The sequence below is a fragment of the Dasypus novemcinctus genome, chromosome 12 (genome assembly GCF_030445035.2).
Source record: "Dasypus novemcinctus isolate mDasNov1 chromosome 12, mDasNov1.1.hap2, whole genome shotgun sequence".
NCBI lineage: Eukaryota > Metazoa > Chordata > Mammalia > Cingulata > Dasypodidae > Dasypus > Dasypus novemcinctus.
The window spans coordinates 31,693,450-31,717,733 of NC_080684.1; the positions used below are offsets into that span (position 1 = coordinate 31,693,450).

Below are 24,284 nucleotides of genomic sequence, written 5' to 3' on the forward strand. Positions count from 1 at the left end.
GATTAGAGAAACTTAGAGTTACAGAGGCCTCCTATTTAATTATAAAATGGAATTTAATATTCAAGCAGAGAAGAGGTATAGAGCTGTGTTTGATAGCACAGGCTCTGGGGCCAGAAATCCCTAATTTGAAATCCAGCTCTGCTACTTACTTATTGTGTAATCATGGCCCAGTTCCTTAATGTGCCTTTGCCTTAATTTCTCATCCCATTGGGTTGGTGTGAGGATCAGATGAGATTAATATTTATAAAGGTCTTAGAACAGCATTTGACACATTACATGCTGTGTGTTTGTTCAACAGAGTTTGAAAAAAAATTCCACTCCACTGCTTTGTCAATACACCTGCCCCAAAGGCCAAGGTGAATGGTCAAGGGCAATCAGGGAGGTGAAGTGGTGTCCACAAGAGGTTGGCAGAAAAAGCCAGTCGTGTCTGGATTACAGCAGGAAAGGTGAGATGGCCTGTCACTTCCTCCCTTTAGAATCCTCTGTTACTCCTCCAACCCCAGGACAGGGATCAACACAAAGGGGAGGGGAACAAGGAAATGACGCTCAACGTGGGCTAAAGGGGTGGTGTGTATCAGTCGAGGTCTTACAGAAAAGAACACTGGAGGGCTTTTTTAAGAGACTTTGTAATTTAAAATAAAAAAAATTTACAGAGGCGTAAGGACTGGCAACAGCAGGAAGCCATTACCATCCCTAAAAGTGAGGTAGCAGAGGGAGGAGAAAAAAATTTTACCTGAAACCAGTTGAGAGAAGTTGCCGTGGCACAGGGGCCACCAGACAGAAGCTGTAGTCACAGAGGAGCACAGCCACTTCTGGGACCATGCTGGATTAGTTAGCCACGGCAAAAACATAGTGGCTTCAAGCAGCTTTTCTCGTCTCAGGTCAGGACACTGGGCGTGGCTTAGCTGGGCAGCCCTGCCTCAGGGTCTCTCTCAGACAATCAGGGTCTCAGTCAAGGCTGCAGTCATCTAGGGCTCACCTGGCGGAGGGTCACTTCCAAGCTCAATCACAGGTCCTTGTCAGGAGTGAGCTCCTACGGCGATGGACTGAGAGCCTCAACCCCTCACTGACCGCTGGCTGGAAGCTACCCTCGGTTCCTTGCCAGGTGGGCCTCTCCACAGGGCAACTCATGTCATAGCAGCTTGCTTCACAGAGCAAGCAAGCCAAGAAGAGCGAGAGAGAGAGAGAGTGTGTGTGTGTGTGTGTGAGCCAGACAGAAGCCACAGTCTTTTAGAACCTAACCTCAGAAGTGGCATCCCATCACTTTTGCTGCATTCTGTTTGTTAGAAGGAAATCACTAGGTCCACCCCACATTCAAGCAGATCATACAAGGGCATGATCACCAGGAGGTGGGGATCCCTGGGAGCTATCTTAGACGTCTATGCACCACACATGTCAATGCAGGGAGGGAGAAGGAAGATCAAATGCCGTGGCCTCTCTCTCTTCCCAGGCTCTGTTCTACCACCAGAGTCTCCCATTGGCCAAACTCAGCTAGCAGCTAGAAGACCAGGGAGTCCAGGTGATGGAGAGCAGACAAAGAGCACAGATGGGCAGAGACTAGATCCAAGACCAGGAAAGGAAAGGACGTGTGACGGACAGAGAACCACCACCACACGAGAAAAGACACAGGCTGGCAAACTGACGATCATCATGCAGGTGAGCAAAGAGGTTAGAAGTCAAGCCATCAGGGAGGACAGACCCTCACCCAGATATGTGGCCTGCATCTCCTCTCTTTAATATGTATGCCAATTCCTTCTCAGGCCCTAGAATTGGAGGTAACATTGAAACTGGGCCCTATTATAAAGTAATGAAAAATTCATTTAGAACAAGCATCCCTACCTTCCAGCTCACCTCCATGTATGTGAATACCTGCCTCTTTAATTCCTGAGGCCAAGAGGAGGATTGAGAGAGGGAAAGGCTGGGCAGTGACATTTGAAAAGACCCTGCTCTGTGACAGTTCTCACAGTGATGCCAAACTTCTCATTTCCTCTTGGGAAAAAACATGTGCAAGTATCACGGTTTAGTCCTCGGTTTGTGGTTGTTGTTGTTGTTGTTGTTTTTAATGTGTTCATGGAGACTGTTTGGGATCTAGAGTCAGAGCTTCTCCTTGTACCCATGCAGTGTACATATGTGTGCACACACATGCGCACACACACACACGCACACCAGAGCCTCTGCCAAGCCATTTAAGGCCACCACCTCCCTCAAGGCACCCAGGCCCAAACCCTCAGGCAGGCAGGCAATTGCCAAGTCATGTGCATGTGTTTATTTACTGCATCCCCTGCTCTTCACCCGCTGACCACCAAGAGATGCCAATTCTTCAGCTCAACATTCATCTCAGGGTAAATTTTGAGTTCCCCAAGGATAAGGACCTGCCATCTACATCCGTCTGCTCCCAGGGTCTGGCAAAAAGAGCATGTGCTCAACAAAAGAGGCCCAGATTCCTGTGAAGGAAAGGATTCAGACTAGCTCAAGGAGCTTCGGAAACGTGTTCACACACATCTGTTTATTCGATTTTTATAACAGCCCTGAATTATTATCCACAGTGTCAGATGCAAGAAGAGCACAAAGTGATTTTTTTCTCAAATCACTCAACTGTCACAAACAGTGGCACTGAACTTCATCCCCAGGTCTTTGGACTTGAGAGTTGATGATCCCTCCACTCTTTCTGCTACCACTTGACTACACAGGTGCATAAGCTTGTACAGAATTCTGAAATCCGAAAAGCTTTGGAAACCAAAATTTGGTGGAAAAAACTAACTTGAGCTTAACTCATTTCATGGCAAAACTTGATAAACTGACATAATGCTATTTATAGTCCTACTTTGGCTCACTTTATATAACTATTTGCAAGTTTTGTCACTAAAATAATACCGTGTTTGACAATGGGATACCACCCTGACCTTATTAATTTACATTCCAAGTCTCTAATATGTTCTAAAATTAGAAAAATATAGTGTTCCAAATACACCTGATCCTAAGGATTTCAAAAAAGTGACTGTGAACCTGTAACTTAATTTTTTTATTTATTTGTCCAAGCCCTTCTCACACTGGAAACTCCTTAGGACCAGGATAATACCTAATTCATCTTTGAGTCTCCAGGGCTGTGATGGTTTGGGGCTTTTGTAATTTCAGAAAATCCTCTTCTTGGAGCATGTGAACCTATTATGAATGGGGCCATTTGATTAGATTCAGTTGAAGGACCTTCCTTTTTTTTTTTTTTTTTTTCCCCCCCTCCCCTGGTTGTCTGTTCTTGGTGTCTGTTTGCTGCATCTTGTTTCTTTTTTTTTTTTTTTTTTTTTTTTTTTCCCTTCCACAGCAATAATCTTTTAACTTATTCATATCATATTTCCTGAAACTGATGTACAGATTCCGAAACTATAGTTTTCAAACAAGGTAACATTTGTGCTTACTATGTGGTCCATACTTTAGGTTGTACAGTTTTCTAAATTTTTTAGTTATCCTATGTTTTGTCTTATGGTTTTCATTATTAGTCTGTCGTCCCCTATATGTTTTTGGTGTAATATTAGCTGTTTTATATTCATCCTCGTGTACTCTCACATAACTCCTCTTTTGCCCCCTTATTTACCTTTGTTCCATCCATTGCACGTCCATTTTCCCCTCCCCTTAGGGCCCACAACGCCTGCCAATCTAATGCCCTGGGAGCCGTCCTTTCTCACGAGAGATACAGTTCTCTCTATTCGACGGCATTAGTCTTCCCCAGGATATGGGTCCACCCCACCCAATGGTAGAACCCACCTTGGCAAAATGAGCCTTCAGCTATTCCCTCCGGAGTCCGTCCCGCATCAGACCATACCCCCTGAGTGTCCTAACCAGGTAACCCTCCTACTTATACTTTGATACGTTTTACTCAACATTTAGTTCTCAATGAACTTCTGGCACTCTCCCATGTTTGTATGTTGCCCCTCCCTCCCACCTATTTCTTGGACCATATTACCCCTCTTCCCATCCCCAGCCCCCCTCAAACCCAGAAAACCCCACCCGAAGGTAACCCCTTGCCCCCATTTTGTCCCTTCTTTGTGCTCATACTTACCCCCAGCTCATCACAGATTCCACCCCTACAGACATTAACTCACAGCCTTCCTCCACCCCCCGATTTCCAGTAAGCCACTTTTCCAGACTCTAGCTCTCTGAGGCAGTTAACTTATTTCATATCATTGAGGTCATATAGTATTTGTCCTTCAATGCCTGGGTTGCTTCACTCAACATAAGATTCTCAAGGTTCATCCATGTTATCACGTGCGATTGTAGTGTATTGGTTCTTACAGCTGAGTAGTATTCCATTGTGTGTATATACCACATTTTATTGATCCACTCATCTGTTGATGGACTTTTGGATTGATTCCAACTTTTGGCGATGGTGAACAATGCTGCTATGAACATTGGTGTACATATATCGGTTTGTGTCCTTGTTTTCAGATCTGATGGGTATATACCCAGCAGTGGTATTGCTGGGTCATATGGCAAATCTATGGATAATTTTTTGAGAAACTGCCAAACTGTCCTCCAGAATGGTTGGATCCTTCTGCATTCCCACCAACAATGGATGAGTGTTCCCCTTTCTTCACATCCTCTCCAGCATTTGTATTCTACTGTTTTTTTCATGGCTGCCAATCTTATGGGAGTAAGATGGTATCTCATTGTAGTTTTGATTTGCATTTCCCTGATAGCTAGGGATTTGGAGCATTTTTTCATGTGCTTTTTAGCCATTTGTATTTCTTCTTTGGAGAAGTGTCTGTTTAAATCTTTTTCCCATTTTTTAAATGGGTTGTTTATATTTTGTTTTCAAGATCTATGAGTTCTTTATATATGCAAGTTATAAGTCTCTTATCAGATATATGGTTGCCAAATATTTTCTCCCATTGTGTGGGTTCCCTTTTTACTTTCTTGACAAACTCCTTTGAGGTGCAGAAGGCTTTAATTTTGAGGTAGTCCCATTTATCTATTTGTTCTTTTGCTGCTCGTGCTTTTGGTGTGATATTCATGAAGCCATTTCCTATTACAAGGTCCTATAGATGTTTCCCTACACTGCTTTCTAAGGTCTTTATGGTCTTGGCTCTTATATTTAGGTCTTTGATCCATCTTGAGTTGATCTTTGTATAAGGTGTGAGATGGTAATCCTCTTTCATTCTTCTACATATAGCTATCCAGTTCTCCAGGCACCATTTGTTGAATAGGCCATTCTCTCCCAGTTGTGAGGGTTTGGTGGCTTTATCGAATATTATATGGCTATATACATGAGGTTCTATATCTGAACTTTCAATTCGATTCCATTGGTCTGTGTGTCTCTCCTTATGCCAGTACCATGCTGTTTTCACTACTGTAGCTTTGTAGTATGTTTTGAAGTCAGGAAGTGTGATTCCTCCTATTTTGTTTTTCTTTTTCAATATGTCTTTGGCTATTCGGGGCCTCTTTTTATTCCAAATAAATTTCATAGTTAGTTTTTCTAGTTCCTTAAAGAAGGCTGTGTTGATTTTTATTGGGATTGCGTTGAATGTGTAGATCAGTTTTGGTAGGATAGACATCTTAATAATATTCAGTCTTCCTATCCATGAACAGGGAATATTCTTCCATTTATTTAGGTCTTCTTTGATTTCCTTGAACAATCTTGTATAGTTCTCGATGTATAAGTTTTTTACCTCTTTAGTTAAATTTATTCCTAAGTATTTGATTTTTTTATTTACTATTGTGAATGGTATTTGTTTCTTGATTTCCTCCTGATCTTGCTCATTATTGGTGTATAGAAATGCTACTGATTTTTGCGCATTGATCTTATAACCTGCGACTTTGCTAAACTCATTTATGAGTTCTAGGAGCTTTGTTGTAGATCTCTCAGGGTTTTCTATATATAGGATCATGTCATCTGCAAATAATGAAATTTTGACTTCTTCCCTTCCAATTTGAATGCCTTTTATATCTGGTTCTTGTCTCAGTGCTCGAGCCAGTACTTCCAAGACAATGTTAAATAGGAGCGGAGACAATGGGCATCCTTGTCTTGTTCCTGATTTTAGAGGGAAGGATTTCAGGATTTCGCCATTGTAAACAATGTTGGCTTTAGGTTTTTCATATATACTCTTTATCATGTTCAAAAAGTTTCCTTGTATTCCGATCTTTTGGAGTGTTTTTATCAGGAAGGGGTGCTGTATTTTGTCAAATGCCTTTTCTGCATCTATAGATATAATCATGTGGTTTTTTTCTCTCAGTCTGTTTATATGGTGTATTACATTGATTGATTTTCTTATGTTGAACCATCCTTGCATACCTGGAATAAATCCCACTTGGTCATGGTGTATAATTCGTTTAATGTGTTGTTGAATACAATTAGCAAGTGTTTTGTTAAGTATTTTTGCGTCTAGGTTCATTAGAGAAATTGGTCTGTAATTTTCCTTTCTTGTGGTGTCTTTGTTTGGCTTTGGTACTAGGGTAATGTTGGCATCATAGAAGGAATTAGGCAGTGTTCCTTCTGTTTCGATTTTTTGGAATAGTTTCAACAGGATTGGTGTTAGTTCTTTCCAGAATGTTTTGTAGAATTCACCTGTGAAGCCGTCTGGCCCTGGGCTCTTCTTAGTTGGGAGATTTTTAATGACTGATTCTATCTCTTTGCTTGTGATTGGTTTGTTAAGATCATCAATTTCTTCTTTCGTCAGTATGGGCTGCTTATGTATTTCTAGGAATTTGTCCATTTCCTCTAAATTGTCATTTTTGTTGGAATATAGTTTTTCAAAGTATCCTCTTATGATAGTCTTTATTTCTGTGGGGTCAGTGGTGATATCACCTTTCTCATTTCTTATTTTGTGTATTTGCATCTTTTCTCTTTTTTTCTTTGTTAGTCTCGCTAAAGGTTTGTCAATTTTGTTGATCTTCTCAAAAAACCAGCTCTTGGTCTTGTTTATTTTTTCAAGTGCTTTCTTATTTTCTATTTCATTTAGTTCTGCTCTTATCTTTGTTATTTCCTTCCTTCTTCTTCCTGTTGGGTTACTTTGTTGTTGTTTTTCTAATTCCTTCAAATGTGCAGTTAATTCTTCAATTTCTGCTCTTTCTTCTTTTTTGATATATGAATTTATGGCTATAAATTTCCCTCTCAGTACCGCTTTTGCTGCATCCCATAAATTTTGGTATGTTGTGTTATCATTATCATTTGTTTCAAGGTAGTCATTGATTTCTTTTGAGATTTCCTCTTTGACCCACTGTTTTTCTAAGAGTGTGCTGTTTAATTTCCAAATTGTCGTGTGAAGTCTGGGTCTCTGACCCTTGCAAATTTCCAGCTTGACTCCACTGTGGTCAGAGATATTGTTTTGTATGATTTCGATCTTTCTGAATTCATTAAGCCTTTCTTTGTGGCCTAGCATATGGTCAATCTTGGAGAATGTTCCATGTGCGTTTGAGAAAAATGTATATCCTGCTGTGTTTGGGTGTAATGATCTATATATGTCTATTAGATCCAGCTCTTCTAATATACTGTTCAAATGTTTTGTTTCTTTAGTGATTCTCTTTTGAGATGTTCTGTCCAGAGTTGATAGTGGTGTATTAAAATCCCCCACTATAATTGTAGATGCATCTATTCTTTCACTTAGTTTTTCCAGCGTTTGCCTCACATATTTAGAGGCGCCCTTGTTAGGAGCATAAATATTTATGATTGTTCGATCTTCTTGACAAATTGTCCCTTTCACTAAAATATAGTATCCTTCTTTGTCTCTCACAATTGTTTCGCATTTAAAGTCTATTTTGTCTGATATTAATATAGCTACTCCTGCCTTTTTTTGGTTGTTGTTTGCTTGTATGATTGTTTTCCAGCCATTCACTTTCAACCTCCATGAGTCTCTGGGTCTAAGATGTGTCTCTTGTAGGCAGCATATAGATGGGTCGTATTTCCTTATCCAGTGTCCCAGTCTGAATCTTTTGATAGGTGAGTTTAATCCGTTGACATTCAGTGTTATTACGTTTAGACAGTTATTTATGGTAGCCATATTTTGGTTGGATTTGTGTTTGTTATATTTTGTTTGTATTATTTTATTTTCCCCTTCTATTTTTGTCTTTCTTGTTGCTTTTACACTCTCCTCCATCTCTGACTGTCCTGTTTTTTCCTTTCTTCCTGCAGAATTCCCTTAAGAATTTCTTGAAGGGGAGGTTTCTTGTTGATATACTCTTTCAGTTTCTGTTTATCTGTGAATATTTTGAACTCTCCATCATTTTTGAATGCTGGTTTGGCTGGATAGAGTATTCTTGGTTGGAAATTTTTTTCCTTTAGTACCTTGACTATATCATACCACTGCCTTCTTGCCTCCATCGTTTCAGATGAGAAATCAGCACTTAATCTTATGGAATTTCCCTTGTATGTGATGGTTTTCTTTTCTCTTGCTGCTTTTAGGATTTTTCCTTTGTCTTGAGCATTGGATAATTTGACAAGTATATGTCTTGGGGTGGGCCTGTTGGGGTTTATGACCAGTGGAGTGCGCTGTGCTTCTTGGATATGTACATCTGTCTCTTTCAGTAGATTTGGGAAGTTTTCATTCATTATTTCCTGCAACACTCCTTCTGACCCCTTTCCCTTCTCTTCTCCTTCTGGAATGCCTATAATACGTATGTTTGAGCGTTTTGCATTATCATTCAGGTCCCTAAGTCCTATCTGGATTTTTTCTACCTTTTTATTGACCACTTCTACTATCTGTTTGATTTCCAATGCACTGTCTTCCACATCACTAATTCTCTGCTCTGCCTCTTCTAGTCTGCTGATATTTGCTGCAAGTGTATTTTTGATTTCTTGAATTGTGGTGTTCATTTCCATCATATCTGTTATTTTTTTGCGCATGTCTGCAATTTCCCCTCCGAGTGTTGTCTTCACGCTGTTAACCTCTTTCATTACTTCATCAAATTTGTCGGTGATAAATGTTCTGAGATCTTTCATTGCTTGTGCAAAGTCCTGCCCCCCTTCCTGATTTTCAGTTTGTTGATTGGATTCAGCCATGTTTTCCTGATTACTGGTTTGGTTTGTAGATTTTTGTTGCTGTCTTGTCAACATTTTTTCTTGACGGGTTTAATCAGTTCCTTAGCTTCTTTGTCTAGTCTTGGAGATTAATTAGCTGTTGTTTTTGCATAAGTGTTATATCTTCTCTTTGTCACTTTGTTCTTCTTATTCCAATTTCTTATTGCTAGTTAAGCTCACTTTAAAGGAAAGTATTAGTGCTGGGGAAAGTCAATTGTGTAAGGAAGGAAAAAGTGTGAAGTAGTATTGGTGATATATGTTTACAAAGCAATAATATGAGTTCTGGGAGGATGGAGGTTAGATCATGTAAATTGTGTAGAGTTATAGTAGTAGGAAAGTACCTATAATGAGGTAGACGACTGAATATGGGAGGAATGTGGTACGTACTAAGAGGCTATTGTTTTTGTGAGAGAGGGAAAGAGAAAAGAAAGGTAATAGTTTCAGGGACGAATACCAGATGGAAAACTAAACAAAGGTATTAGAAATTAAGAGTTAGACACTTTGTGGATCAAAGAAAGGGAGATGGAATATAGGAGAGATAGCAGATGGTGGAGGATATCAAGTTGTAGGGGAAAGGGGATAGTGTAGATAGGCTAAATCTATTCACAGAGAAATGAGGCAGTGGAGGGTGAGGAAACCCAGCAAATGTGAGGTATTTCCTGTAGGACCTATTGTATTGTTAAGGTAAAATAGTATAAGAGGAATATTGGGGACAAGAAAGAGAGGATTGATAAAAAAAAAAAAAAAAAACAAAGAACAGAAACCCCGCCGCCAGGCTCGGCTGGGCTCAGCTGGGCTCCGGTCCCCCGCCCGCCGCAGCTTGGCTGGGCTCGGCCGGGCTCGGCTTTCCCGCCCGCCGCCCGGCGCGGCTGGGCTCGGCCGAGCTCAGCTGGGCTCCGCCCCTCCGCCTGCCGCAGCTCAGCCGGGCTCGGCCGGACTCAGCTACCCTGGCCGCCGCCCGCCGGGGCTCCGCGCGGTGCTAGCTGCCTCGGCTCCACCTACCCAAGGAGGGAATCCTCCACACGTAGCTGGGATCTCCGTGTATATTTCACAGATGGATCCTCTCTGTTACCTTCCCTCCAAATCGATGTCCAGACACCTCTGGACCAGGAAAAATCCCGAAACAGCCGGTCCCAAAGAGTCTCCGACGCCTCCCAGCCAATTCCTCCCAGGAGCTAGTAACCGGGAAGTTCACTCAGCCGCCATCTTGCCTCCCCCTCCTGAAAAGTCCCAATTTATATCTTATAGACCAGTCCTTTCCGTTACCTTCCCACCAAATCGATGTCCAGACACTTCCTGCCCTGAAAAAATCCTGAAAAAGCCTGGTCCCGGAGAACCTCCAGCGGTGCCCAGCTGCCTCTTCCCAGGAGAGACGGCAAGGCAAGCTCACTCAGCCACCATCTTGCCGGAAGTCCCGTCTTGTTTCTTTGTCCGCTTCTGTTGTCAGTCAGCAGCACGGGAAGTGTGGGCGGTGCCATTCCTGGGCAGGCTGCACTTTCTTTTCACACTGGGCAGCTCCTCACAGGCGCACTCCTTGCGCGTGGGGCTCCCCCACGCGGGGGACACCCTTGCGTGGCATGGCACTCCTTGCGCGCATCAGCACTGCACATGGCCAGCTCCACACGAGGACCATCCTTTTGATTAGATCACTTCAGTAGGGTATGAGACAGGGCGGGTCTTGCGCCTACTGCTGGGGTCCTTTATAAACGGAGAAATAGAAAGCCATAGACTCAGAAAAAGAAGCTGCAGAGACAGAGAGGAATCCAGAAGCTGAGAGAGGCCTGGCGGAGAGGGGAGAGCCGAGCAGACGCTGCCGTTGTGCCCTGCACGTGCCTGACCACCCACAGCGGAGGCTCCGGAAGGAAGGGTCTCCTGACGATGCCTTGATTTGGAGACTTGCACAGCCTCAGGGGGTAACCTTTTTTTTTTTCAGAAATATCAATTTTTATTTCAACTTCAGCCCTTTCTTGACCCTCAATATAAGGCTATCAAGGATGTAGTTCCTAAGTCCATTTTACATACAGAAGGGGAAAATCTCCAGGGGAAAAAAGTGAAAGAGGTAAATACTTTCAAGACTCATTTGATTCTATTACCTTTAAGATTTTAATCATACTTTTTAGCACGTGTTAAAAGCTTCATCCACTTCCCATCATTCCCTAATATTGTATGCTATCTCCTGCCTTGGGATTTTGCTTTGCATATGTTCTTCTTCCGCCGTGAAACATTGCCTCTCCCTTTCTCTACATGAGTGTCTTTTCATCTTCCAATGCCTAGTTCATGTGTCTGATCTTTCCTGACATCTTCTCTGACTCACCACGAGTTAGATACCCTTCCTGGGTCCCCATTGCAGATGGGTAAGCTTTTAACCTGATAAATGCCCATTGCCAAAGCCAACCCACTGCTGGTGTATTGCTCCAAGTAACTTTAAGCAAACTAAAACGAGGGCCAAGCCAAGTGAGCACACAGTAAGCACTCAAAAAATATCTGTTGAATGAATCTCAGTCCATTTTACAACTGCCCTGGGAAGTTGGGGAGGGAAAGGATTTTTCTCTAAAGAAGAAAATTTTAAGGCTCCAAAGAAGAAAGTAACCTCTCTCAGCTCAGGTAGTAAATAGAAGTTAATGTCAAGACCAGAGCCCAGGTTCACTCACCTGATGCTATGGAAGAATGGACACACAGAAGGAAGGACTTCCCTGGATCCCAGCCCTCCACTGATTTTGGCTGTAGGCTGGAAACCTCAGGCCTGTGTACATCTCAACTCTGGACTCGTATCTAGGTTGGAGCCTCCAGCATCTCTGTCCTCAAATTCCTCCTCCTCCATCTCAGACCTGTTCCCTGCACATTTAAAGAGAAACTGCCACAACCTGGTATCTGAGAGGTCTTACAAAAGAGCCTAAGCATCTCTAGAAAAGTAGACAGAGTCCTGAAAAGACCTATAAATTTGTTAGACTCAGCCAAGGCAGCACCCTGTCTCCCAGCTGATAAGGTCTGGACACTGTCTCCACATGGAGGCGTTAACCTGCAGTGTGTGTGTGTGTGTTTGCAGAGAAATGTGTGGGAGAAATCCTTCCCGTCACAATTGAACAGGCTTTCACATCTATTGTCCCATCTGATCCTTAAACAGACCTTTGGAAAAATCAAGGCGGAGAAGCTCACAAGCCCCAGCCTCAGGAGTCAGCCCCATCTAGTGTCTGGTTAGAGCCAGTGTCAAACAAACAGAAAATTACTAACTGGTACCCAGTACCCTCTTATCCACCCTTCAGTCCCTCAAACAGCTCCTGCTTCTCTTCTGCCCCACTCTACTTAGCATTTAGCAACTGCCTGAATCAAACCTACCCAGGAAGATGAGCCCTCAGGAGAGGACAAGAATCCTACACATCTCCATCGAACTTTACTCTCTAAAAAATGCTTGGCTATATATTATCTCACTTAACGTCCACCACTATCCTGTCTTAAGGTTATGCCAGTATAAAATAAAGCCAGAACTCAAAACCCAGGTCTCTTAAATAACAGTCCAGGGGAGAAATATATCCCAAGTCAAAGAGCAGTTTCTTTGAAATTATCTTTTATGAATTTTTCACACCACGGACCAGTTCCCACCCTGAAGGAAGAGCCAAGCCCTAATTTCAGTGAGCCACCATCATCCTTTGACCAGAAGACTTAAAAATGTGGGATCCTGTCGACCAGGCCTGAAGACAGAGACTGACAGGCCCGACGTGGGGCTGGGGGAGTTCTTTCTAGAGGACACACAACTCAAGGACAGGGACAGCCCCAGAGAAGGCACCAGCATCTCTGAGCCTAAGTGCGTAGGGAAACCTGCTTCGGGCCTGTGAGGAAGAGACAGCAGCGTGGAGTCGGTCCCCAGGTGCTCTGAGAGCGGGCTCCCAGAGGAAGGAGCTGAACCCCTCCAGGGAAGCCTGCAAGCCCCTGCACTGAGTCCTTTGTCGATTGAACCGGGAAGTGGACAACGGTCCTCTTGACCCCTGACTTCCTTCTAGAAAGAGACCACGGCTCAGAGTCACACACCAGCACCCTCAACAGACACACCCCAGAATCTCCCCAAATCAGACTTGCTCTGCCTCCAGCCCCTGAGCGCTCTCAGAGATGGCCCCCTGCACCCCGAGGGTGGATGGGGTGGGGAAGGAGGGAGGGAGGGAATGGCTGCCAGAAAGGTGGTAGGGAAGGGCTCCTGTCCCGGTCCTCCTTGAGAGGATACCAGCTCTCACCTGCCCTTGTTGACTTAGCAGGTGACAGGATGGGGAAGAGGAGGGCGTGGAAGCCACACCCCTCCAAATTTGATTCCCATTGGCCCTGGACATCCTTAAAAGCGTCCAGCAGTTTCAGGACCTTATTCCTCACGCCCTCTCAAGATTCTGCTGTTATATCCTCTCTTCATCCTAAAGCATGAAATTCACAGCGCTCCTCTTCCTGGCAGCTCTGGCTGGGTCCCTGGTCTGTGCCCGTAAGTATGGACCTTCCCTGCACCCCACCAGAGTCCCCAAGGCCAGGGAGGACTTAGCTCCTGACTTCACGCCTCTTTTTCTCTCCCTTTGCCATCTTGCCTTCCTCTGCCTCTGCAAGGGACCCCTACTCCCCTCTCTGCACGTGGCCTGTTCACCCCAATGCTCAGGGAGAACCAGAGCCCTCTGGGCCCAGCCCGCTCTCCTGGCCCATCTCCTCACAAGCCGGAGCTCACGGCACTCCAGCCCCACGGGCCTCCTTGCAGGCCGTCGCGTGTAGGCGGGCAGGTTGTCCCTGCAGCAGCCGGCCCAGGCAGGGAGTGAGTGGCGCTGCAATAGAGCCCGTGCTCCACTTGCCAAGCAGTGCGCCCTGGCCACGGTCCTCCGCGGGAGGAAGGGACGCCTTTTCTAAACTGCACACCATCAGCATTGGGGCCAGGACAACCCCGCCGCCCCTCGAACTTCAGGACTTTCATTACTGCTCTACCCTTTGCCTGGAAGGCTTTTCCTCTCCCCAGCCTGGATTTCACCTGCTAATGCTTTTACATCCCCCAAGTCTCAGTTTAGATGTCACTGCCTCAAAAGAACCTCCCGTGAACACGAAGCATAAAGGAGATCCTGTCTGCCCCTTACCGCAGCATCCCTTACTTTTCCCTTCTAGCATCACACAGGTCACTAAATAATTCTTTAATAGAATTTAAGATCTGTCCAGGCAGGGGTCTCATCTGCCGTCTTCAGCACTATACCCCCATCAATTAGCAGACAGCTTTGCAGAAAGGTTGTCTTGAAAGGATAAAGGAAAATGCTGGGTCCCGATGCTACAAATCAGTCCAGGAAACCCGCGGCCCCAGAGCTGTCCTCCTCCACCAAGAAGCACGTGAGCCCCTTCCATCACAGCGGGTTCCCTGGCACGAATCTCAGAGAGCCCTCCCAGGGGCAGAGGCAGGTTAGAGGGAGGCCAGTTCTCACCAGTTCTACTTCAAAAAACTGCCAGAGGAGTTAAACATCAGAAACAATGCCCTGGTGGGCCCCTGATGTGCCAGAAAGGCGGGTTTAACCCAAGGGGAGATTGATTCCCCTCCTCCTACAAACGTTCCTGGCAGCTGAGGTTTGGGAATGGGGTGGGGGAAGGGGCCTCCAGGTGGGTCTAGATCCAGCCTCACTGAAATCCAGCATGTTTCCTCCTTTGCAGAAGCCTTCTTTGACCCGGCAGACCTCCCTGTGACCTGTGAGTCCCCTCCCTCCAGCCCCTGCCCTTGGGTTTAACAGGCGTGGTCGTGAGTGAGGCTGGGAGAGGAATCCAGGGGAAGGAGATGTGGGCGCTGCTCTTGGGGATAATGGGGAGAAGCAGCATCCTGTAAGGGCAGGGCACGCACAGGGGTGCGACCAGGCTAAGGAGGCCAGAGGCTATCCCAGGTGGGGTGAGGGTGATGGGGAGGAGGGGGGAAAGGCAAACAAAGGGCTAAATGATAAGAGAAATGTCTCACATGGTATTAACTCCTCCTCAAGCAACTTCCACAATTCCCAACTCCTTAGCAAGGGATCTGCCCCCGACCTCCCTTTACCACCCCATCTTCCATGACTCTCCTTCATGTACCACCCACACCAGCTCAATCCAACTTGCTTCCATTCCCCACACCTGTCGCATACATTCCTTCCCCTGAGCCCACTGACTCACTTCCTGGCCCCAAGAAAGCGCCTCTAGAACACCCTCCCCTGCCAAAGCCCTGCCTTCTCTCTGAAGTGCTCCCTGCTTCTCACCACACCCCAGCCCTGCGGAAGGGGGTCTCTCCTCCGCACTCCAACAGGCACAGAGTGCAAAAGAATCCTATCTCCTGTGAGAGGGCCGGGTTGATGCCAAGTCACATCTGTAAATGGCACTCTGCACAAAACAGGTATCCCAGGGGAGCAGATGTAGCTCAAGTGGTTGAGCACCTGCTTCCCATGTACAAGGTCCCAGGTTCGATCCCAGTACCTCCTAAAAACAAACAAACAAATGAAAAAAACCACTCTCACTGGGGAGCAGATGTAGCTCAGTGGTTCAACACCTGCTTGCCATGTACGAAGTCCTGGGTTCAATCCCTAGAACCTCCTAAAAAAAAAAACAGGTATCCTGGGGCCCCGTCACCACTCCAAAGGGGGATAAAACACTCTGACTTTGCTAAAACAACAAATTGGTGTGTTTGTAGTTGAGCTTGATGAGGTGAACTCAGCCCCAAAGGAATCTGCTTCACCTCAAAAGATCTCCTCAACCACCACCCCAAAAACAACCCAAAGAACCCAGAGGACCTCAGGAAGGGGGCAGTTGCTAAGTATCCCGGGTAAGTCCTACCTCTAAGCCAGACCAATAACCCAGAGAAGTCTCTAGCAGCAGAGCTGCAAGACGCCTCCTCCCTCAGAGGGAAGCGCAGGAAGAAGCTGACGTCCTCCCCCGTGCGCCTGAACACAGAGGCACAGGGGGCGCCCCCGGCGCCCACACGCAGGGCTCCTGCCATAGAGTGTTCTATCTACATCACACAGTTTTGTCCTGGCCCACCTACTTTCCTGTAAGGAAGAAGCTGGGCCCCTCGGCAAAACTTCTCCCCTGTAAGGATTCACAGGGGCATAAAGACTGGGGGGGAATTCTCGTTAAATGTTGGGGCTTTTCTACTGATGTGATTTCTTCTACTCCGAAAATAGACAGCTTCATAAACAAAGCCCTCTCGCTGACCAAACAAAGCTTTGAAAGAACAAGAAAAGGACTGCAGGAAGGAATTCAAGGTGAAAAAAACTTTCTTGACAGTGAGCACATCCTAAGGCAAGGCCTTGTGGGAACCAGAATTCTCACCACCCGGCCTGGCAGGGGAAGGGGTGGGATAGGACATGCCCCAGCTCCACCCCCACACTGAGACCTGGAACTGCCACAGCCCCTCTCCCTGGAAGCTTCTCCTCACTTACTGCTTTCAAACGTCTCAGTTTCTCAGCCAGATTCACACTGCTGTGGCTGATAGCAGAGTCTCCATGTGGTGCAACCCCCTTCCTTTCCACTGTAAAGCCTGCCTGCCCCTATTCCTTTGGCCTCTGCCAATATGGGGGAAGAGGGCAAGTCCTTCAGCTTCCACTGAACATAAATTCCATCCTTCTGACATCTGTGTCAGCCCCTGCAGGGGCTCCAGGGACGTGGGAGGAAAAGATGGAGTTGAACAGGAAGGGAAAGGGTGGGGCTGGTGCCTGGGACTCTTCAAGCCTCATTTTCATCTCAGCATTCCTTCCAGATAGAGCTATCAAGGCAATAGGACTGAAGGACAAGCTCATTTCTGTTAGCGATTTGGGGCTAAGTGTTTGAAAAGAATGCGGTCGCTGGACTGAAGCCTTAAATGCATGGCAGACCAGAATTATTAAACTGAAAGCATAATACTCGGTGTGTGCCTGTGCTCTGTGAAATGGGCGCCAAGGAGAGGTGGGGGAGAAACGTCCTGGCTGGAGCCCCGGGAGGTGCCTTCAGCCAGTCACAGCCTGCCTGGCAGGCAGGGCCCCCTGCCAGCTCTTGGAGTCCCACCGAGCCACACCCACAAGTGCTTCCTTCCGAGTCCAAATGTCACTCCAGGTCTAGACCCCCTCCTAATTCTTTACATGTGGTTCCTAGTGACATTGGAGCATTTCCAAAAATTAAATCCCTCCAAAGAGCCACGACTTATCATCCTGAAAATAGTCAAAGCCCAGGCCAATGCTATTAAAGCTCCTCTCTGGTGCTTTTATTAAAAATTCATCCCTCCCGCCTTCCATTCACACCTTCTACAGTGGGCCAGAATAAAGGCAGTGGTTACTTAGATCAGCTCGGTAAAATAATGAGCCCCTGCAGTGATAGCTGGCACCTGCCTGAAAAGAATCCATCAAAATCAGCTAGGTGATGTGACCCTCATAGACACAGTTCATGACGTGTGGATTATCTTCCTCATCTAACTAAAATCTCCCAAAGGGGCGTGCATCCCTCATTTCCCTTCACCACTGCCCAAACAGCGCTTTGCCTACCGGTAAATAGAGGAAGGACCCACATGCCTCAGTGGGAAAGAGAACACTCCGACTGGCGCCAAAGGACCCCCGCCAGCCCTCTCCCCAGGCCCAGAACATGGCAAGCCCACCCCCCAGTCAGTGATCCTAGACTCTCTTTCCTCCCATCCCATCTGATCCTCTCTCCTTCTATCCTGGGGATGCGGGTGCCTTCAACCCACGGTTTTGGTAAGGAAATGGAGAAATACCTCTCCCTATTCACCTTCCCCCCATCACACACCCTCCATTTCTGTGAGCGCCATCAAGAAAACCAAAGGGGGTCCTCAGGGAAAGGACGCTCTGAGTGCAGATCATAGTCAACACTGAGGAAACAGAGCATTTCACACTCAAGGGGTCTGCCACCCCACTGCCAAGTGCAGCAGGCTCCTCCCATTCCCCAACCACGTGGGCTCAGGAACTCCAAACTCCCCTTAGCACCAGCCTGCACCCCACATTTCTAAGGAAGCAACTCCACCCCCAAAAAATGAGATTTCCTCACATCTCAAGAGAACAGAGCTTCCTCAGATGGATTGGGCCAATCTGGGAAAGTGCTCTAAGCCCTCGGACCAATCCAACTGATACAGGACTTGTGCAGAGGCAGAGGGATAAACAAGTTGACCTCAGAAAACAGAAATCCATCCAGGACCAGAAAGCCATCCTGGCTGTGGTCCCCTCACCACGCCCCAAATCAGACCCACCTTTAGTTGAGGTAGATGGGTGGGACAGCCTGGGATCGGGAAGGCGAGTGTGAAGAAGTGGATGTCTGGGTGCCAGTGAGAGAAGACCCACCACCTGCAGCTCTGACCAGCCTACCTGGACCAACGGGGTACAGGCAAAGGAGAGGGGCAGGCTCCTTCTACACTGCTCCCACTGGAGCTTGAATGGCATGGACAGGATGAGCCAGAGTCCCTGTATTCCTGAGGACGCTGGCCCCACCCTCAGCACAAAGTGGGCATCCTGGCTACATCTTGCGCCTGGCTCCCCTCCAGTCCCCAGAGCCCCCGTCTGCACTGCTCCTGGCCCACCCCTTACCTCCTACCCCTGAAACACAAAACCTCATCTTCAGGAAATGAGAGCCCCATCATAAGGCAACAAATCCCACCCCCAGCCCCACCCCAGTCACAGTCCCACCAAGGTCCTTGTGAACAGCTTCTGACATGGTTCCAGCCCCCAGAGCTCACCCCCACACTCTCCTTTCCTCTCCCTGAAAACCTTCCCTCTGTTCTGCCGGGATTAGGGGCCCTCAGTGCCGTTTCCAGACCAAGCTGCAGTGAGCCCTCTCCCCCACTGTATTAGTCAGCCAAAGGGGTGCTGATGCAAAATACTAGAAAGCAGTTGGTTTTTATAAAGGGTATTTATTTGGGATAGGAGCTTACAGATACCAGGCATAAAGCTTAAGCTACTTCCCTCACCAAAGTCTTTTCACATGTTGGAGCAAGATTGCTGCTGACATCTGCAAGGGTTCAGGCTTCCTGGGTTCCTCCCTTCCAGGGTCTTGCTTCTCTCTCCTCTGTGATCTTACTTCCCAGGGCTCCAACGTAAGGCTTCAGCATCAAACTCCAACATCAAAACTCCAACATTAGAAAAGCCCTTAACTCTGTCCTTTGCCATGCCTTTTATCTGTGAATACTCACCCACTAAAGGGGTGGGGACTCAACGGCCTACTGGCACAAGAGGTTTACATAATTACTTAATCAAGTCAACCTATGAATCCAATATAATCTAATATGCCCAGAGGAGAAGACCAGTTTACAAACATAATCCAATATTTCTTTTTGGAATTCATCAGTAATATCAAACTGCTACACCCACCAAACTCAAAGCTTAACCTAGGCAAGAAAATGTATCTTTTGATCACCCTGACGTATATGAGATACCCAATAAATATTTGTGCGTAAGGAAGGCATCCCCCTGAAAGCTGAGGTATGTATAACATGTCCTGACCTATCGCCAGTGCAAAGGCTTGAGTCTCACAAAATTTCTGGTAGTAGCAAAAGGCACATAAAGCCCTCTCTAAGCCCTTCTAAGATCTAAGATCTTAGCTCCCAGTCGTTTATGGGGTCTTCCAATTGGTTACAAGTGTCTTGGAGTGTCCAGCTCAGCTTGGTCCTATCTCAATGGGTTGACCACTACCAAGAAGCACTGCTGGCCTTGACACATCACGTCAAAAGAAAAAACCTGGATGAAGTGTCCAACTCCAGGAGCGGCCACAGGTGCCAGGGTACTGTCATCCCCAGAAGAGGGACCGGCCACTTGCCAATATTTTGCTTACTGGAAGGGCAGCAGCCACACTGGCCAGGGCCCTTCAAGTTAACCCTTTTTCCATTCCTTGCTGCCCTAGGGCATGAGGCACAGAAGTGGGACGACCAGCATTCAGACTTTAGAAAGCCAGGCCTCAGGTTGCCATTTGCTTAGTATATGTAAGAACCTAATAGAAGACACAGACAGGAAGAAGATGGCTGCAGAGATTTCAGGATAAGGCCCTCAAAGATGTGTTTCAATGTCCATCAGCAAAACTGCCCCTGACCTTCCCACCAGGGCCCTGTGTTGACGTTACCATGAGACACCAGTGCTACAGCAGCTGCCAGGGTAGTTTTAGAGGAGCCCTTTCATGGCATTGCCTGGGGGGGTAGTCAAGGCCCCAAGATGGCACAAGCACCCCCACACCCCAGCCCTGAGCCACAAATATTACAATTCTAGTGTGTATTCCTTTCCAACCAGACTCATGGCCACCAGCTGGGTGACAAGGAGGACCTGGCTACACTGAGTCAGAACTGGTGCCAGCGTCTGCCCTGCACTGATCCCTTTGCCTTCCCATGGAGGCACCCAGGGTTATAACCTGTTTGGCAAGGCTTTGTGCAAATCAGAATAAGGCCTCCCCTCTGGATGCAGCTCTGAGGGTGTGTCCTCGGCCAGGAGAGTATGAGGTGGATTACAGTTGCATCCTCCCACCACATCAGCCTGCTGTCTTTGGCCAGTTCACAAATAGCACCCTAGGGAAGCGGACTTGGCCCAGTGGTTAGGGCGTCCGCCTACCACATGGGAGGTCCGCGGTTCAAACCCCGGGCCTCCTTGACCCGTGTGGAGCCGGCCCATGCGCAGCGCTGATGCGCACAAGGAGTGCTGTGCCATGCAGGGGTGTCCCCGCATAGGGGAACCCCATGTGCAAGGAGTGAACCCCGTAAGGAGAGCTGCCCAGTGCAAAAGAAAGTGCAGCCTGCCCAGGAATGGTGCCACACACACGGAGAGCTGACACAACAAGATGACGCAACAAAAAGAACAGATTGCAGGGGCCGCTGATAAGGATAGAAGTGGTCATAGAAGAACACACAGCAAATGGACACAGAGCAGAAAACATGGCGGGGGTCGGGGAGAAATAAATAAATAAATCTTAAAAAAAAAAAAAAATAGCACCCTATTCAGTGTCCCAGGCACCGCTCCTCTGGGTGGTGCACTCTTTTCTCTCAAATTACCCATGGTTCCTTCTGCTTTCCTTAAGAAGGCCCCCTCCAGTGAGTCCAGTGAAATCCCTTGTGCTTACTCATAATGTGAAGAGGATGGTTCCACATCTCAACAAGGGAGGGGGGAAAAGCACAAGTTTATCTGCAGGGGTCCCACCTCCTTCCGCAGGACCCCCTGTCACAGAAGACTGCATGAATTGGTGTGTGTGAAGGAATGGATGCCAGACAACAGCTGGGCCCAGCTCTGTAGTCCTGGCACTGTGGGGTCCACGGAGGTGGTAGGATAAATACCTATACAGTTTACCAGGAAAGCTAGGACACTTTTTTTTTTTTGAGGTACCAGGGCCAGGGATTGAACCCAAGACCTTGCATGTGAGAAGCCGACACTCAGCCACTGAGCCACATCCACCTCCCTGGGTTGTTTTTCATTTGTTTTGCTTGTTGTCTATTTTTGTTTTGTTTTTTTTTTTTCAGGAGACTCTCTGTCACATGGCAGCATCTGCTGATCTCTCCCTTCTCTTTCTGGCTTCACTGACTTCATCTTTCTGCTTCTGTGGCTTTCTCTTTTCTCTTTATCTGAATTTAATTCTCTTATTAAGGAATCCAGTAACAGGATTAAGACCCATCCTGATTTGAGATGGGTCATACCTCAACTAAAATAGCCTCATCAAAAGGTCCTACTTAAAATGGGTTCACACCCACATGAACTTTAAGAACATATTTTTCTGGGGTACACATACTTCCAAACCATCACATCGAGTAAACAAAAAAAAGTATGCCTATAGACTCAGTAATCTAAACAGTAGGGTAAAACTATTTTTAAAACTCCTTAAAGGAAGCGGATGTGGCTTCCTTCTGGTGAAAAAGAAGAAAGCATGCCTGCACGGCAAGCCAGTGCCCGCATGGTGAGCCAAGTACCCATGTGGATGCCCATGTGGGTACCCACAGAGCAAGCCGAGTGCCCACATGGTGAGCCAAGTGCCCACACAGCAAGCCAAGTGCCTGTGCAGTGAGCCAGTGCCCACACAAGTGAGTCATGCAGCAAGATGACGATGCAACAAAAGAGAGACGAAGGGGAGAGTCAAGGTGAACCGCAGCAGAGACCAGGAACTGAGGTGGTGCAATTGACAGGGAGCCTCTCTCCACATCAGAGGTCCCCAGGATGGAACCCCAGTGAATCCTAGAGGATAAAGACAAGAAGAGAAGACAAAAAGAGAAATAGATATAGAAGATCACACAGCTGGAAAGCGGACGTGGCTCAACTGATAGAGCATCCACCTAGTATATGGAGGGTCCAGAGTTCACTGCCCAGGCCCCCTGACCTGTGTGGTGAGCTGGCCCACATGCAGTGCTGCCACGGGCAAGGAGTGCCATGCCACACAGGGGTGACCCTGCGTAGGGGAGCACCACACGCAAGGAGTGTGCCCCACAAGGAGAGCCGCCCCACATGAAAAAAGCGCAGCCTGCCCAGGAGTGGCGCCACACACAGAGAGCTGGCGCAGCAAGATGACACAGCAAAAAAAGAGACACAGTTTCCCATTGCCACCTGATAACACAAGCAGATGCAGAAGAACACATAGGGAATGGACACAGAGAGCAGACAATGGGAGGGAGGGGGAAAGGGGAGAGAAATAAATAAATCTTTTCAAAAAATAAAAAAAAAAACAAGATCACATAACAAATGGACACAGCAGAACAGCAGGAAGGGGGAGGGAGAAGGGGAGGGAAAGGGGTAACAAGAAGCAATGAAAGATGTTTAAAAAGATTTATTCCTTAAAAAAAAAAAAGCCTCCTTAAAAGAATATTCCTTGATTTCAAAAACTTATAAAAAAGGTACCAAAAAGTATATAATGATAAACAACCACAACAAAAATAATGGCTAATACTTCTATAAAACTTAAAAATGTGCCTAGCATTATTCTCAGCACTTTGCAGCTTTAAAATCCGTTAGTCCTCATAACTACCCTATGATGAAATTTAATATATCAAGAGATTAAGTAGTGAAACCAGGATTTAACCCAAGCAGTCTGCCTCCAAAGTCTATACTCTCAGCCAATACTTTAATAAATGACAAAAGTGCAGAAATAATACAAATGACGTATCTGATCATAAAACAATAAAACTAGAAATTTATAACAGAATTAGATGATCCAAAAAAAAGTCTATCCATATGGAATTTTATAACTCTCTTAACCTTGGATTCAAAGAAAAAAACAAAATTACTGAATATCTAGAGGGTAATAATAATGAAAATACTACTGGAAGAAATGATAAGATATAGTAGCTAAATCAATGTTAAAACTAAAATCAGAAATGAAAAGGGAGATATTACTATCGACTCCACTAAAATCCAAAGGACTACAAAAGAATACTACGAACAAATGTATGCCAACAAATAAGATAACCTGGCTGAAATGGAACTAATTCCTAGAAATACACAAACTGCCTACACTGACTCAAGAAGTAGAAGATCTCAACAAACCAATAACTAGTAAAGAGATTGAATCAACTATCAAAGGCCTCCCAACAAAGAAAATCCCAGGACCAGATGGCTTTCACAGGAGAATTTTACTAAACACTCCAAGAAGAATTAACATCAATCCTACTCAAATTATTCAACAAAATTGAAGAAGGAACACTCCTAATTCATTCTCTGAGGCCAACATCACCCTCATACCAAAGCCAGATAAAGATACCACAAGAAAGTAAATAACAGACCATTATCTCTTAGAATATAGATGCAAAAATCCTTAGCAAAATACTAGCAAGCTAAATCCAATAGTACACTGTAAGAATTATTATACAACTTGAGCAAGTGGGATGTTTCCAGGTATACAAGTGTGGCTCAACATATGAAAAATAATTGATGTAATATACCACATTAACAGAATAAAGGGAGAAAAAAATGATCATCTCAATTGATGCACAAAAGGCATTTAACTAAATTCAACACCCATTCTTGATTTTTTTAAAAAACACTTAGAAAACTAGGAATAGATATGAAAAACTCACAGCTAACATTACACTTAATGGTGAAAGATTAAAAGCTTTCCCTGTAAGATCATGAGCAAGACAAGGATGTCCACTGTCATCACTGTTATTCAACATTGTATGGAAGTTCTAGCTGGAGCAATTAGGCAAGGAAAAGAAATAAATAACTGGAAAAGAAGTAAAACTTTCACTACTTGCAGATAATATGATCCTATATACAGAAAAACCCGACAAATTCCACTTATAATAGCAACTAAAAGAATCAAATATCTAGGAATAAATATAACCAAGGATGTAAAGGACTTACACACAGAAAACTACAAAACACTGCCTAAAGAA

At 45.9% G+C, this 24,284-nt stretch overlaps 2 long non-coding RNA genes across 4 annotated transcripts in view; both read right to left on the reverse strand.

Moving 5' to 3' along the window:
• Positions 1 to 24,284, reverse strand: part of LOC131280571 (uncharacterized) — a 155,818-nt gene that overhangs the window by 99,627 nt on the left and 31,907 nt on the right. The window lies entirely within an intron of this gene.
• LOC139440118 (uncharacterized) lies at positions 2,480 to 3,945 on the reverse strand. The gene is made up of 2 exons (XR_011650173.1): positions 3,080 to 3,945; positions 2,480 to 2,971 (listed from the first exon to the last, which is right to left on the reverse strand). It is a non-coding gene; the product is annotated as an uncharacterized lncRNA (long non-coding RNA).